Source organism: Rhipicephalus microplus, chromosome 8 (genome assembly GCF_043290135.1).
Source record: "Rhipicephalus microplus isolate Deutch F79 chromosome 8, USDA_Rmic, whole genome shotgun sequence".
Classification (NCBI taxonomy): domain Eukaryota; kingdom Metazoa; phylum Arthropoda; class Arachnida; order Ixodida; family Ixodidae; genus Rhipicephalus; species Rhipicephalus microplus.
Window position 1 is genome coordinate 60,653,620 of NC_134707.1, and position 16,590 is coordinate 60,670,209.

Here is a 16,590-nt window from a genome sequence, read left to right on the forward strand (position 1 = left end):
GCTTGGTTTCCCGCAGACACCTTTTATGCCGGCCGACACCGTTTTACTGCACGGTAAGAAAAAAAAAAAGCCGCGTATCTGCGCGTTTCGCTGCAAATGTAATCGGAAAACGATAGTCTTCTGTGTGGAGGCGCTGTGTGAGATATGGACAAGTAGGAGTAATGCCGACAAAGAGGAGATCCTACAGAACCTGGAACTTTTGGCAAATGGCTGAACCGTGTAGTCCACAGGGTGCGTTTTCGTGCAGTGCGTCACTTTTTCATCGCACCGTAAGAAACACGTAATTCGTGTGGGTGTAGAATTACTTAGGTTTTTTAGAATTAGGTATTTTTGTATTCCCAAGTCAAGAAACACACCACCTTATGCTTGCGTATTGAGACTACTTGCGTAACATTTGTTTTGTTTTTTCATCGTCGTCAATGTTCACAAGTATGAACACTGCAACCAGATAAAGATGACTGGGTCATACGGAAGTGCTAAAACTGGGGATGAATTGAGTGGTAGGCAGACGCAGACCGAAATTTCTGCGTTCAAGTATCCTAACAAAGACTGTCGTCTTTTAAAAAAAATCGTACCGTCTCTTGAGCACTTGCCTAAGATGGCGGAAACGGTGTGAGCCAATCTCTTTTCGCTCCGTTGCATTGGTCTCTCCTGAAACCATACGTGGTGTCCAATGCCTCAGGTTTGGCAGGAATTGAAAGCTTTCTATCCCTAAGGTGGCCTTGTAGTGGGACCACTTTTTGACCAACCGACGATGTCATTTGGTGAGGTCCTCCGTGACGTCACAAGTTCTAGCCATCGGTGATGTCATCGACTTAAGATTATGTCCACATCATTTGTGTCAATGCCGCTGACAGTCAGCTCTCGCATTTGACGAGGCATGTAATACTTTCGCCTTAACAGAAACATTGGTGAGATCTGGAAAACGTGTGATCTATTCGTCCAGGTTGTGGGGAAGCTGACACCCCCTTTAATGTGGTTTGCGCCGCGTGGCGCTCGTGTCTCGCCCCAAAACCGCATTTCGGGTTACAAACACCGGGCGATAGATGGCGTTGTGTTCGCGTTGAGTACCATATCGCCATCATCATCATCATCATGGGGTAGCGGCGGCAGTGACCCCTGGCAGAAGCAAGCCTTGGTGGCGGGCGAGAGTTGAGTCTCTTTTGCGCGTGCCGGTTGCCGCGAACGGTTGTCTCTACCGTGGTTCCCCGGTGCTCGGCACCGCGGGCTGCGCGCCGGGGGACCCTTGTGGTAAGTGGAGCGTTGGCGACGCCGCCTTGGGTGTGTTATTGTGTTTGGCATGGAGTGTATGGTAATATTGTGTGCGGATGTTCTAGCGTGTTAATTACGATTGATATATAGATTCGGCGGACGATATCGTTGTTCGAAAAGTAGCTAAATAAATGTGTGTTTGTTGTTTGGTTTGTACCGACCATGTCTGCTATGACCTTTCACTCCAAGAGCGTGGTGTGGCGTCGCACTCGCCAATTCGAGACCACATAAGGTGTTGTTGATGACAAGCGTGTTCGCAACAAAAATCTCTTTTTTCGACAAGCAAGTCATTTTGAAGTTTGTGGGAGCCACATTTCTTGTGCAATACTTTTTTTAACGCAGTAAGAGAAATTCGGAAGCAGATTTGTGTGTCTGAAATGTGCGCATCTCTCAGCTGAAGTTCTAAATCGTGAATAATTGCATTCGCGTCACTCAAGTGAACAGGCTGTGTTGCGATGAAAATGCAGCAGTTGCTACCCTTAAACGTTTGCTAACTACACAGCGATATATATATATAGATATTTGATTTCCCCGAAGAACACCACAGCAACCGCAATGAACACCACAACAAGAAATATTGTGTTACCCTTTAGCGATGTTTGCTGAATTGCTGCTCCAACGACTCTTCTACGAGAGTATATTGACCCCCCCAAAAACGCTCCCGTTACTACTTAAAGGGACTAATACACAGGGCTCGTCAAATGATTCATTTTTCTTAGCGTGTACGTCTTCAAATGGAATGGCGGTACCTTCGGTGTTTTGATTAATGCGCTATGTGTTGTCTTTCCTTGTGTTGAACACAGATAGCACGCGAAAAAATATTATTTGACGAGAATGACTAGGGCAAAAAAAAAAAAAACGGAGCATACGAGAAAAGCACACAAGGGACATTTTTCTTGCGCCAAGAAATGCTCGTGAATATGCACCAACTAGGCCCTCAAAGTTTACGATTTATTTTGTTCGTTTCACGCGACTGGCAACATTGCTAAATTTAGAATTAATTCCTTGCTTTGTTATGCTTTCCAGCCCGAAGACTGTCTCTTGAGAAACCAATGGGAAACTGCATCGACCAGAGCTACGATTCCCTCCTCTCGGGCCGGAAAACGTTGTTAGCAGCTTAAGGGCTGCGCCGAATTATCGCCTTCTGCGTGCCTTACTTAGCACTTTGACTCAATTGCCTAAAATATATTCGTCGTACTTTTAAATTGATCGGCAACCCCTACGAGGATTTTTTTTTTGTTTTTACCGCGTGTACAATATGTTTTGACTGCCTGTAACCTTTAGAAGCACCTGAAAGTTAAACTTAGTTTCTGTGCACTTTTGCTTCATAAGTGTGTTACATGGCTTGTGACCTAAATTTCAGAACGTGTGCTCTCCACTTATATTGTGGCCCATTGCGTCCACCATTAGACGGATCGCCAGTACAAACTGTCATCAATATTACTTTGAAGCGGCTGAAATGTTTTGAGAAATGAGCCGAATAAAACGCATTTTATCGATACGATAATGCGTTGTGGGGTTCCGTCTCTTTGTGCACCGTAAAGCAGCACGGTTAGGTTTTCGAGTGCTGCGTTTTTCTTGTCATTAAATCGCTTACGGCCGGCCACAGCATGGCTCCCGTAAGATTCAATACACCGGGAATGTTCCTTATTCTTGAGCTGTTTTTCCACACTGCTGAACATAATGAAGCTTGTGCTCACTACAGCTGCCCACACTGCATGTCTCATTACGCCGCTTCAGGCTTTCACTCTCGATCTTTTTGTTTATTAGACTAAATTGCATGATGAGTATTTTAGTAGGCGTTTCTAAGGCTGTGATTAGCCTGCACATTTGCCTGTGTTGCATTTTTGTCACTAGACAACACTTCGGAGTGAGAAAGAAGAGAGATAATTTATTTACAGAAAGGTATAGAGGTCGGCCTGAGCAGTGTATTTAGCCGTTTGGGCATAGTAAAGATGTGTATGAAGATAACAAGCACAGTTCGCTGGATGAGCCGAATATTCTATCGCACGTGTGTGTGTGTGTGTGTGCGTGTGTGTGTGTGTGTGTGTGTGTGTGTGTGTGTGTGTGTGTGTGTGTGTGTGTGTGTGTGTGTGTGTGTGTGTGTGTGTGTGTGTTTCTTTAGATGTTATCGGAACGTGCGAAGGTTTAATATAAATGTTATTCAATGGCGCGAGTATATCTTAGCACACGATTGGTCAGCCTGTAGTATGCTTTAAACCAGACCTTCGAACTGTGTCTGGCTTTTTCCATTAAAACGAGCATCTGCCTATTGAAAATTATCGTAGTGATTGACTCCGGCAAAGATCTGTTCCAGCGGGTACAAGTATAACCATCGCTGAAGCATTCATTCCGCTGCAGAGCCAACTTAAAAACACTCGCGGCAGAGACTCCTGCCCAAAATCTCACAGAGCGCCAAAGCCTTGAGAAACACCGCGACACGTTTTTCTGTATGCAGACATTATTCATCGTATAGAAGCGCCCAGAAATGACATTGTGATAGGAGCAGCGCTTAGTTTTTAAATCATGTCAGCGCTATAAGCGCCCGAAAAAATTTGGTGGGGGAAGGGGGGTGTTGGACGAAAAATTTCGGGGAGGGGATTGACCCCCTCCCCCTTGGCTACGCCACTGCAAGCGCTGTAGGCTCGTATCGGCGAATAGAACGTTGGGCATCGACAATCTGAGAACCAGCCAAGAGCAAGGACTTTTACGCATGCATCATCGAAGATTCCAGCGCTGTCGCTGGCAGTGAATCTTGTTGTGGCCTAGCAACGAATGTTGTATTTGTATTGCATTTGGGAATACGGATACTGGTATTTTTGGCTACTTGACATGTCTCTGAGTTGTCTTGTTTATGTTAATATGTAAACTTTAGTGATTCGCCTGCGTTGGTGCACCTTTTGACACTATCGCGATTATAGATTTTATTGTCGTTTGGCACGAAGATCGCATGCTAAAAAATGCTTGTAGTAGTACTGTACAGCACCCTGTGTTTTGGAGTGTTAGTTTCTTTTTTATGTAACAGTAAGCCTGCATCACTGCATATATTATTTATTTATTTTATTTATAGAATACTGCAGGCCCAAACAGGGGCCCGAACAGGAAGGACAAAAAGACACAAATAAAGCAAGGCAGAGAAATCGCATACTCAGCAAAAAAATAACACTGGCATGTGTACAAAAGAAACTGCAGCAAAAAATAAGGCAAAAACTACATAATTTCTTTAAAAGTTGTACGTCAAGGTGAAGCAACAAAAGTAGAAACATAAAACAACACGTTTTCACACACGGAAATAAGACCATGTGATAAAGGCACGTCAGACTTATATACACAAAGAGGCATGAGATAAGGCAAGTGACATTGGTTTTTTAAACTAAGGAACAAGGAACAGAAGGATAATACTTAATGAAGCTAAAAAATCTGTACATCCTGGTCAGAAGTTCAAATAGTAACATGTTCTAAGAAATTGTCATTATGTAAGGGGGGAAATGGTAGGTTGTTCCAGTCGGTGATAGTTCTTGGGAATGAATATTTGAAAAGATTAGTGCGTGTCCGATAGGTGTTAGAGAGTCAGCATGACGATGCCATGTTGTTCCAGCAGTAAGCGGCAATAAGTAAGGACTTGGGCTTATAGCAAAGAGTTTATTTTTCAGTGCAAACAGGAATTTCAGTCTCTGTATTTTTCTGTGCAGGTGTAGTGTTTGAATACTATTCTGCATCATTAAACTAGAGGGAGAGTCACTATTACAACATTTAGAATAAACGAACCTGACAGCTTTACGCTGAATCATTTCCAATCTATCAATATAATTTTTGTGTACGGACCCCAGACTATGCTGGCGTATTCGAGTTTAGGCCGCATTAGTGATGTATAAGCCGTTAACATTGTACTAGAGGGTGCATTCATTAGTTAATGTCTGAGAAACTGACCGAAGAGTTGCATATGTTGGTAATGTGTGTATTCCAATTAAGGTTATTAGTTATTGTGATTCCCATGTTTTTGTACTCCTTCACTTCTGCAAGCATTTCGGAACCCAGCTTGTACCCAAAAGAAAGTTTTTAGATGTCTGTCTAGTTATTGACATATACACTGTTTTACTGAAATTTAACTGCATGCTCGACCAATCACACCAAGAAAGTATAATTTGGAGATTATTGTTGAGCGATAATTGATCTTCAAGGCTTTTAATTTTATTATAAAGTACACAATCATCCGCAAATATTCTAATTTTAATAGGAGAATGCATTTTGTTGGTTATGTCATTAATGGATATCAAGAATAATAAGGGGCCAAGGACACTGCCCTGAGGCATACCAGATGAGACTGGTAGCTTCTCAGATGAGTGGCCATTGATAGAAACTACCTGACTCCGGTTGGTCAGATAGGCAGCCACCCTATTAACTAAATAAGCAGGAAGATTAATCGATTCTAGTTTAGTAATAAGCTTGCTATGTAATACAAGATTGAACGTTTTCTTGAAATCTAGAAATATTACATCAACCTGGCCTGACCCATCAAGAACACTAGCAAAATCATGAACAACTGTTGTTAACTGTGTGATAGTAGAGAAACCTTTGCGAAAGCCACATTGACAGGACGACAGTATGCAGTTATCCTCTGAATAATTATTAATTTCCTTAGCTATGGTATGTTCAAGTAGTTTGCAACATGACGAGATTAGTGATATAGGGCAATAATTTGTTACTAGTGTGCGGGTCACCTTTTTTTTTAGTACGGGTACAACACGTGCCAAAAGCCAATCATTAGGCAGTGTATGTAGCTAAAGACAGGCACATTTGAAATGTACGAGCTATGAAAGGTGCTAACGCTTCTGCATATCTTTTCAGAAAAACATTAGGTATATCATCTGGACCCGAGGAAGATTTAGTTTTAAGGTTAAGTAGCATAGAAACGACACCTGGCATTGATACAACATCGAGAGCAAGGAAGTATGGTCTACGGTTATGAAGTGTAGCAGCATCAAAACTAGAAAAAAACACTGCGGAAGTATTCACATTTTCTTTTTGGACCCAGGACTAGCCATTGGCTACAGGTCCAAGTAGTCTGATGATCTTTTGTATTGTATGATTCAACAAACAGAAAAAAAGTGTTCGTGTATGTTGCACAAATGACTCCAACGAGTCGAGCACATGACCGCCTCGGAAGGTTTTATAAAACTATCTAAATCGTTCTCAGTCACTCGGACACTCGCTGCTCAAGGCAGCAGCTACATTGCCATGAGGTGGTAACATGAAAGATGAGAGATAAGAGTGGGTGCAGCAATACAAATGATACAAATACGTGAGATCAACAGCTTTCAAAGCGTCGGCCAACTTAAAGACGCATCACTAATTCAAAAATACGACGTGACGCAGAATTCTCAACTCAATATGCTTCATGAGACGTCGTTTGGTCCGTGAAGAGCGGTCGTCCTTTAGTTGAAAAAGAACTAATCGAAAGAAATCCATTTCACCATTTGACTATTGATCGATTGATTGATATGTGGGGTTTAACGTCCCAAAACCACCATATGAATATGAGAGACGCCGTAGTGGAGGGCTCTGTAAATTTGGCCACCTGGGGTTCTTTAACGTGCACCCAAATCTGAGCACACGGGCCTACAGCATTTCCGCCTCCATCGGAAATGCTGCCGCCGCAGCCGGGACTCGATCCCGTGACCTGCGAGTCAGCAGCCGAGTACCTTAGCCACTAGACCACCGCGGCGGGGTACCATTTGACTATTGCGCCAAATGGTAAATACGCTGCATGCACCGTCAGCGGTTACGATATACTCGTGAAGTTCTGCAAATTCCCAAAACTCCGGTAACAGCAACGAAATTGTCATACGCATATAGGCAACGTGCCAGGCTTGTAATTGTGCTTAATTATCTAGCGTAGTGTGTTTCACAGGGACAAATTCAATAAGTACATTACGTGAGCACAGTCGTCTGGAAACGGAATGGTGCGCTGAAGACATCGCTTTGTGCTTGTGCATATTTTTCAAACACTGAATAATAACTTCATGGGCAGTGAAAATGCTTACGACCGTTGGTGCGGAACATTGCTGCATCAAGTTCAACACTGCTCGCCGCCCTTTCTAGCACGCAATTATTTCTGTAAAAAAAAATTGTTAACGCATTAACCTCATTCATAAGCATGTGTTATTCAGGAAAGGCCGCGAAGTCCTTGCACAAGCCTAAATATTTACTTCTTGTGCAACTGCGATGCTGAAATTAAGAAACAAGCGTAGGGCTCTTGCAAGATGGCTGACGAGTATATATTTTACGAAATTAAGGCAATAGTTGCTAAGCTGTCAACTCCCGTCAATCACAGGAGTCGGCAGCGACTTAGCGGTAATAATTTTCGGGCTCCATCAAGCGCCTTGTACACACATCTTTGTGTTTCCACAATCTGGCTCTTCATTCAACATACGTTGAATCACATTTTGTACATCCAATTGAATCATAGTACCACCTACGAATTCGCGCACGTGCAACTCACGAGAGCGTTCCAGAGACACAAGCGGCTGTCGATCGCATCGGCGACAATCCAGCAAACGATACAGGAGTGATACGTATTCGTAAAAAAAAACTTAATGCAAGACAGCGCAAAAACACTCGTTAAATTTCTCGACTCAGATGATTATTGGGGCATTTTTCTTTCGAATAATCGATTGATATGTGGGATTCAACGTCCCAAAACCGCCATATGACCACGAGAGACGTCGTAGTGGAGGGCTCCGGAAATCGCGACCACCTGGGGTTGTTTAACGTGCACCCAAATCTGAGCACACGGGCCTGCAACATTTCCGCCGCCAACGGAAATGCGGCCGCTGCAGGCGGGATTCGATCCCGCGACCTGCGGGTCAGCAGCTGAGTACCTTAGCCACTAGACCACCGCGGCAAGGCTTTCTTTAGAATAATAAGTCGTACATGCACTAGATATAAAATTCATTCGTCTTGCTCTTTTCTTCGTCTTCCGATGAGAGTACACGCGTTGTCTGAGTTCAGCCGCAGACCTCAATCGTTGTCGTACAACGGTAAATGGAAAGCTTGTTCTTTTTTTTTTGCACACGCACAATGCAACGTATACAATGAATTGCATATGTTGCATTGTATATATGAATCACATATGTTGCACCGCAATGCACCATTTAAAAAAAAAACAGTGAAAGGTAACGGTTAGGACAGCTTCTTCCCGATTGACTTAGTACTCAATTCTACTCCACTACCCCGGTTTCCAGTAATGTCAACAGTGACAAGAAGTCCAGCAGGTGGAAATACAGTATGCAAAGGTAATAAACTTTCGTCGTTGTAATCGGACTAGGTGCCGTAATTACTATCTCACAGCGTGCTAATACAGTTGTCTGCGCTCAGGAACAGTGCGCGATTACACGTTAAACACAACGGTGTCCTCGACGTGGAGTAGGTCGACTATTATACGAAGTACTCACGTGACGTCATCCGCAAGGGGCGCTAGAGCGGCAGTCGCCATAGTTATGGTCTCGCGCGCGAGCATGATTGTCGTACCACAATCAAAGTCCTCGTCAGCACGTGCTTTAAGTTGATATTTTTCCAAGAAAACGGGTTAGTGGGGTGCAGTGACGCCAAATGTCACGCTGTCATTTGCAGGATCACTGACGGGCCGGTACACTCAATGGCGCCACCTGGCGTGTAGAGCACAGTAGATGCCCTTCTACAGGTCGGCATTGCACCGCATAACGATGAAGCTACCTGTTAAAATCACGCGATTCCATGCTCATATTTACAAGTAAAGAACGGCTAATCGCGCAGCAGATGGGGAAAACGGGCTAAGAGAAAAAAAAAGAAGAAAGGCCTAACGCACAGCATAACGCGCAAGTCTTTGCTGGGTGAGTTCGGATACGATGATGCTGGGGCTAAGTGTTTTTGATTACAGCCCGCACAGGTCATTCCTCAGTTGAAAACTGGGGAATGACTTCTCAAGGACTTTAAGAAAGTTTAGTACCCACCTATGCACCGGTAAGCTTTCTGCGCTGTGGCACGAAAACGCTCCGCAACGGATTTCAGCACACGGGCGCTCGGGCCTGCCACGCAGAAACAGCCTGGTATTACGCGAGCTTGCAACATTGTGCAAATCTCACAATACTCGCTCAGCTAACGCCGGGACTACAAATTTGCGCAGATGCGAACTATTGCGTGTAGGGCGTGCCACGGGGCGTCTATACTGTTCTATTCGCCAGTGCCGGTTTGTTTCTTCCTGGACATTGGACGTCGCTTCCGTGCATACGTTTGCTAGACATTGAGATACGATAAGGGCTCTCCTGAGTTTTCCTTGCTCAGTGCGTTTTACAACTGGGAAGACTGCATAAATGAAGCGGTTCTTCAAATAAGGGGAGGCTTCTCAAAAACTCTTAACCACTCGCGTTCGCCAGAATGCACAAACTGCTAATAACTTGATTGATAATAGAATGGAGCGAGCATTGACTACATATAGAAGAGTAGATACGTAAAACATCAAGTATCAATCGTTGCCGATTTCTAAACGCCTCGTGCACGTTACATCAGGGATATTCACCACATGTCTGCACCACTGCTTGTTTTCATTAATTTTATCAGAATGACATTTATTCCTGCTAGATCTATTATTAAGAACGTAAGTACTTGTGGCAGGGCAGTGAGTGGCAATGCGTCGGCTGCGTTAAGGAAAAGCAGTGTCTGTTTCTCTGAAGAAGACGCGTCTTCGTGCGCGTCGGCCATCAAGACGCTTTTCAACCTCACTCTCGACATTCGGCAAGCTGAAGGTGGACGAAAGCCGCATCATTTCACTCTTCCAGGCCACATCAACGCCGTGCAAAAAAAAATTGTTACGACCGAAGTTTCCGTCCCCGAAGCAAGAAGGAAGGGTTCATCTCTGGCATAGGCCAACGCCAATCTCGACACGAAGTTTTCGTAGGAACCATTAACATTACGGAGAGCAATGACGTACGTGGATGCACTGTGCTTGCACCTTTCGAGGGTGCCGCAACACGACCTGGGACGCCTGGACGATCTGGATCTCCCTAGCCTTCCAAGGCTCGGCGACAAAACTGTACCACAGGCCGTCATCTCTGTTCGTGTCCTTATACAATCCATGACAGATATGTACGCGCGTCTGCACTTCGCAGCCCACTTGTACAGCATTCTGGCCCATATGGGCATCATACGGCTCTGGGCGCTCTATCTCGTGGGCCAGATAAAGGACCGCAGTGACGTCATCGGCGACATCCTGAAGAAAATGCGGCGCAACAATGTCTTCGGCGCGTTCACAAAGGCGACGGAAAACGTCTATTGCAGTTGCCTGCTTGTCGCCGATGACGGTGGAGGCCATGACTACAAGCCTCACTTGTTCGCCACCTGGCGTAGAGAGCCTTTCATAGCGGTTCCCGAATCGCCCGAGGGACAATCACCGTCGCTCGCAAGCGCCCTCCGACAGGTATTCGGCCCACATCTGGAATCCTTCCGTTGCGACGTTTACCAAGACCTGATGTCGGCGCATGCTGTGGTCGCCCGGTTGTTCCCGTGATGCCATTGCCAGTTCCCGTGCATGTTGTCCGTGGAGAACGAGGAAACGCTTGTCTTCATTTTGGTCTGCGATCTTATTCAGTGAGTCAACTTTCTAAGTTGTTTAGCTTTCCTTTCTAAATCCAGCGCAGTTGCTCTGCCATCGGTAAATTTAAGCCCTCTATCCTTGCAACCAACACTGAAATGAACAGGTATCCGTCCTGTAGTCTATAGGAACCGCGTATATATAGCTACATAATTTAAGCACCTCACCCATTTTAACACATGACAAAAAAAGCTGACAGGTGCCCGCCATGTCATGCGGGGGAACTACGTATCATGGCTGTTAATTTTTATTTAAGCAGTTATCCATGTGCTATTGGTTAAGCAATCCTGACTTGAAGCGTTGTTAGGCATGGAAAGTTTTGTGATGCGGTTTCATTTTGATAACGTATTCACTCGTATGTAGATGAACAGGAACTCTAAGAAGGAAGCACTCTCCTAACTGTCCTTCGTTGGAAAAAAGCTCTGGTGACGTGTGCTTGTTTAAATTAATCCTTCAAGCAGAGCCATTAATTGCGGGACCCATAACAATGCTTGCAAACCCAATAAGTCTTGCTGTGTGCCCTCAGTGTTACCACTGCTAACTATTAAATGTCGTTGACTTGTACCAATTCATTTTAATCACAATGAAGAAATGTTTTGTTACTTCTCTGCTTTGCAGCACCAAGACAGTGACCTTCGACGGACTAGTGTTTTTGCTAAAACCATTTCACCAAGTAAAACACCAGACCATCGATCATCGAAGCCAAGAAAGCTCCTGATAAGTACCGCGCCTGTTCGAAATACTGAGAAGGAAGCGAAAGGCGTATTCTAAGTGTCTCTGTTTTACAGTCATTTCTTCGACGTCTCATTTTAATCTAAATTTTTTTACGTTACTTTTAGCCCGATACGTCTTAAATATCCTGCAGTCCGCTTTTTTGAGACTCCCCTTTAAGGGTTAGTGCCAGCCAGGCGGAGGACATGACCCTAAGCTCACTCTTCACAATGTGTAGTCACCTGCGTCACGAGACATCTTTTTCACTTATTAGCTCTGTGACGATGCCTCGACGGAGAGGCCGAAAGTTGTCCACGTATGTGTCAATGTCACCCGACGCAAGCGGCCACAATAGGACCCCTGCTTTTGGTATCTAATGAAAGACAACAGATCACGGCATCGATTAGCCGATTACAAGAACTCAGATGCTCTGGCGCTTTAATAAAGTTCTTTGTATGCATGTATGCGCTTGTGTTTTGTGGTACGTTTGCTTTTCAACCGTACCTCTTTGGGTCAAATGCCATCCAATATTATCAAATATTATTACTGCTAGGGTGGCACATTTTCAGATTTTAGTATACGTGCTTGACGCCCACGGGCATGCGTATAGCTCAATAACTTGCGCAATCGATCGCAACAGCCCAGCTCGGGCGGTAATTAGCGCGCTATCCCGTACAGGGATGCCACCTCATCAGTGACGTTGCATATATTCTTGCCGACCAGCCCAAACCTCTCATGCCCGAAACGGCCAGTCTTCCAGAAAGTAGGACGCGACAAAGAGTTTTTGACCGGGAAACATGCACTAATAATTTGGATTTAACGTCCCAAAAACCGCGACATGATAATGCTGTGCTCCGGGGTGCTATGCAGGATCGGACGAGTTACGCGAAACTAGGGATTTTCGAGCACTGGCGACGACCCCTTTTGAACGGGCCAACAGTATACGCATGTCCAATCCACCCATGAGCGCGCTGCGTTTGATTGGTTACGATAGAACTAGTCATCGGGTCAAGGACGGTCGACGAAGTTCGGCGAAGTTTTCAAACCAGATGCATCTTTCGTTTGTTCGTCGCTGCACTGAGTGCAGAAGTGCACCCATGCAATAAATGTGCCAGAAACTTTTCGTGATGATATTGCCACAAGGCAGTAGTGGGATTGGGGCATAAAGCGGTAGAGGGTCCCTGGCTGAAAGAAAAGACTACGAAGTGAATAGAGACTGGTTCCAGCCCGCCAGTGCGCCAGGCATTGTCATCGCGTGTAATCGTTGTAAATATCTGTAAATATACGTTTTCTTGTAAAATTATTGGTGGAGGTGCTGGGTACGCCTGCCTGGCTTTTCCGGCAAACCAACACAGAACTTCGGAGTGGTCGCCACCTTCATTTTCCTGCAATGGCTCAACAGGCCCACCCACAAGAGCAACAACAGCCGCAGCTGCAGCAGCAGCAGCACCAGCACCAGCACCAGCAGCACCAGCACCAGCAGCAACAGCACCAGCTGCCTCCTCTGATTCTCCTGCCTCCACGAGACCCCGGAACCTTCTCGGGCACAGGCAAGGACAAGGTGAATGTTGAAGATTGGGTCGCTTTGTACGAGCGCGTGAGCGAATACTATAGGTGGGACCCTACGTTGATGCTGGCCAACGTTGTATTTTACTTGCGGGATACGGCGCTCACCTGGTATGAGACGCATGAGTCGGAGTTGACCAGCTGGGACGTTTGCGAATTGAAGCTTCTCGAGTTATTCAGCAGGCCATTTGGGCGACAGCAGGCCGCGAGGAAAGACCTGGAATGTCGCGTGCAGACATCGACAGAATCATATGTATCCTACATACAGGACGTATTGGGCCTCTGTCGAAAGGTGGACGAGAACATGAGCGAAACTGACAAAATCGCTCACATATTGAAGGGAATTGCCGATGACGCATTCAATTTGTTGATCGTTAAAGATTGCGCCACCGTCGACGCGGTTGTGAAGGAGTGTCAGCGCTTCGAGCACGCCAAGAATCGTCGCATAACCCGCCAGTTTGCGCGTCTGCCTAATACTGCAGCCACTTCGACCTGTGAAGACAGCCCCAAGTTCACGCAAGCTACATCGTCCGAAAATGTCACCCGAATCGTTCGTCGTGAACTCGAAGCAATGGCTCCTGCAGCCATCGCCTCTGACGGTCCTCAAGACAACGCATCCACCGTCTCCCTCATCCAAGCCGTCGTTCGCCAAGAAATAGCAAATCTCGGCATCACACCTGTTTGCGCCGTTCGCACCACCGAGAGCTCGGCTTCTGTTAACCAGATTCCGGTGTACCCTTCACGCTACCCTTCACGCTACCGGAACCCTGCTGAATGGAGAACGTCGGATGATAGACCGATCTGCTTTCACTGCTCTCGCGCCGGCCACATTGCACGCTACTGTCGCAATCGTTGGTCATCCAATTCATCTTGGAACACTGGGACATGGCGTCGCTTTGAAGGCAGTTCTCGCCGCTTTTCTACTCCGTACGATCCACAGCCTGCTCCTACTAACGTTCAGGGCCGAAGGTCCAGCCGCTCACCATCACCCCAAGGCCGCCGATCTCTCTCGCCGATGATTTCTCGATCCAGGTCCCCTGCACGACCTGGGCCCTCAACCTCGGGAAACTAGACCATGCAGCTCCCGGAGGTGACGCTGCATTAACGACCCATTCTGCAAATCCTCTGTTGACGATTCCTACACGCCGCAATATTTTGGACCTTTTGGTGGATGACGTTACCGTTGCAGCCCTCACGACTACGCCAATATTAGCCCACTTTGATCAGACTGCCCCGACAGAAGTTCGTACGGACGCGAGTGGCCACGGAATTGGTGCTGTTTTAGCTCAGCGTCAGCATGGACGTGACTGTGTCATCGCCTACGCCAGCCGCCTTTTATCCCCTGCCGAGAGGAACTATTCCATCACCGAAAGAGAGTGTCTTGCTCTTGTATGGGATGTCGCTAAATTTCGCCCGTACCTCTTCGGCCGCAGTTTTACTGTTGTAACTGATCACCATGCACTCTGCTGGCTTTCCTCGCTAAAGGATCCCACGGGACGTCTCGGTCGTTGGTCTCTACGCCTCCAAGAATACACCTTCTCGGTCGTCTATAAATCTGGTCACCTCCATCAAGACGCCGACTGCCTGTCACGGTATCCAGTGGATCCACCAGACGCCACAGAGAGAGCTACGGAAACTTGCGTCTTATCAATATCAGACTTTCTTGATATCGCTTCTGAGCAACGCCGCGACCCGGATTTACTTCCCATCATAGAAAGCCTGAGTTCCGCTACTCCGCCCACTTCCCTGAACTTGTATTTCCTTCATGAAGGAGTTCTCTACCGCCACAACATGCGCCCTAATGGTCCTGACCGCCTTCTCGTCGTGCCTTCCCATCTGCGTGTAGATGTTCTCCGACAGCTTCACGATGAACCTGCCGCTGGTCACCTGGGAGTCACCCGCACTTATGATCGCGTCCGGCGCCGTTTTTTCTGGCCACGCCTATATCGCTCTGTGCAAAAGTATGTCGCCAGCTGCGACCTTTGTCAACGTCGAAAACGACCAACATCGCTTCCAGCTGGCCTTCTTAACCCTATTGAGATCCCTGCTGAACCATTCTACCGCGTAGGGCTCGACCTTCTCGGGCCATTTCCCACTTCTGCCTCCGGGAACAAATGGGTTGCCGTGGCGACCGACTACGCGACATGTTACGCGATCACCCGCGCTCTTCCAACCAGCTGCGCTACCGATGTCGCCGACTTTCTGCTACATGACATCATATTGCATCACGGCGCTCCTCGACAGCTCGTTACTGATCAAGGCCGATACTTTTTATCTCGCGTCGTCCAGGATATCGTACGTTCCTGTTCCACGAACCACAAGTTCACAACGGCATACCATCCACAAACTAATGGACTTACAGAGCGCCTGAATCGCACTATCACGGACATGTTGTCAATGTATGTTTCTCCAGACCACCGTGACTGGGACGCAACGTTACCCTACGTCACCTTCGCTTACAACTCCTCCAGACATGACACCGCAGGCTATTCCCCGTTTTACCTTCTTTATGGACGGGAACCCTCTCTGCCTCTTGATACACTCCTTCCCGCTGGTTCAAGCTTTCCTGTCACATACGTCCGCGATGCCATAGAGCGAGCCGACGCAGCACGACAGATTGCCCGAGAACGACTCATGCTTTCTCAAGCCTCTCAGAAAGATCGATATGATCGTCACCACCGCGAAGTTTCGTATGCACCAGGTTCTCTCGTACTCTTGTGGAACCCATGTCATCACATCGCCCTCTCAGAAAAACTTTTATTTCGCTATGACGGACCATACAAAGTCCTTCGCAAGATCACCAACCTCACCTACGAGATACAGCGAGTCGTCGACGAAGCGCACTCAATGCCACCACCATCCACTGTTGTGCACGTCGTCAGACTGAAGCCTTATGTGTTACCCAACACACCCCTTTCGTGACAAGCGCCGGGTCGGCGCTTTAACGCCGCGGGGTAGTGCCACAAGGCAGTAGTGGGATTGGGGCATAAAGCGGTAGAGGGTCCCTGGCTGAAAGAAAAGACTACGAAGTGAATAGAGACTGGTTCCAGCCCGCCAGTGCGCCAGGCATTGTCATCGCGTGTAATCATTGTAAATATCTGTAAATATACGTTTTCTTGTAAGAATATTTATAGAAGCACGGGGCGTTTATATTTACTTTGAAGCTTTCAATGCCTGCGCTAAGTCTGTTTCAGAATAATCAGCACGGTGGCCTCCGAGATTAGCGCCGGCAGAGCGTCTTATACAACATCGCGACCACACCTAAGCCCGAGGCCACGTGGTAATTATCACAGTCAGCCAGTACATTCTAGCACGCTGCTCGGCTGGTGCGCGTATTCTTTGTCCCCTAGCACCCTAGCACGCGCAGCCGGCTAATTAGGTATTTGCCTGGACATTATACTTAGCTAGATAGG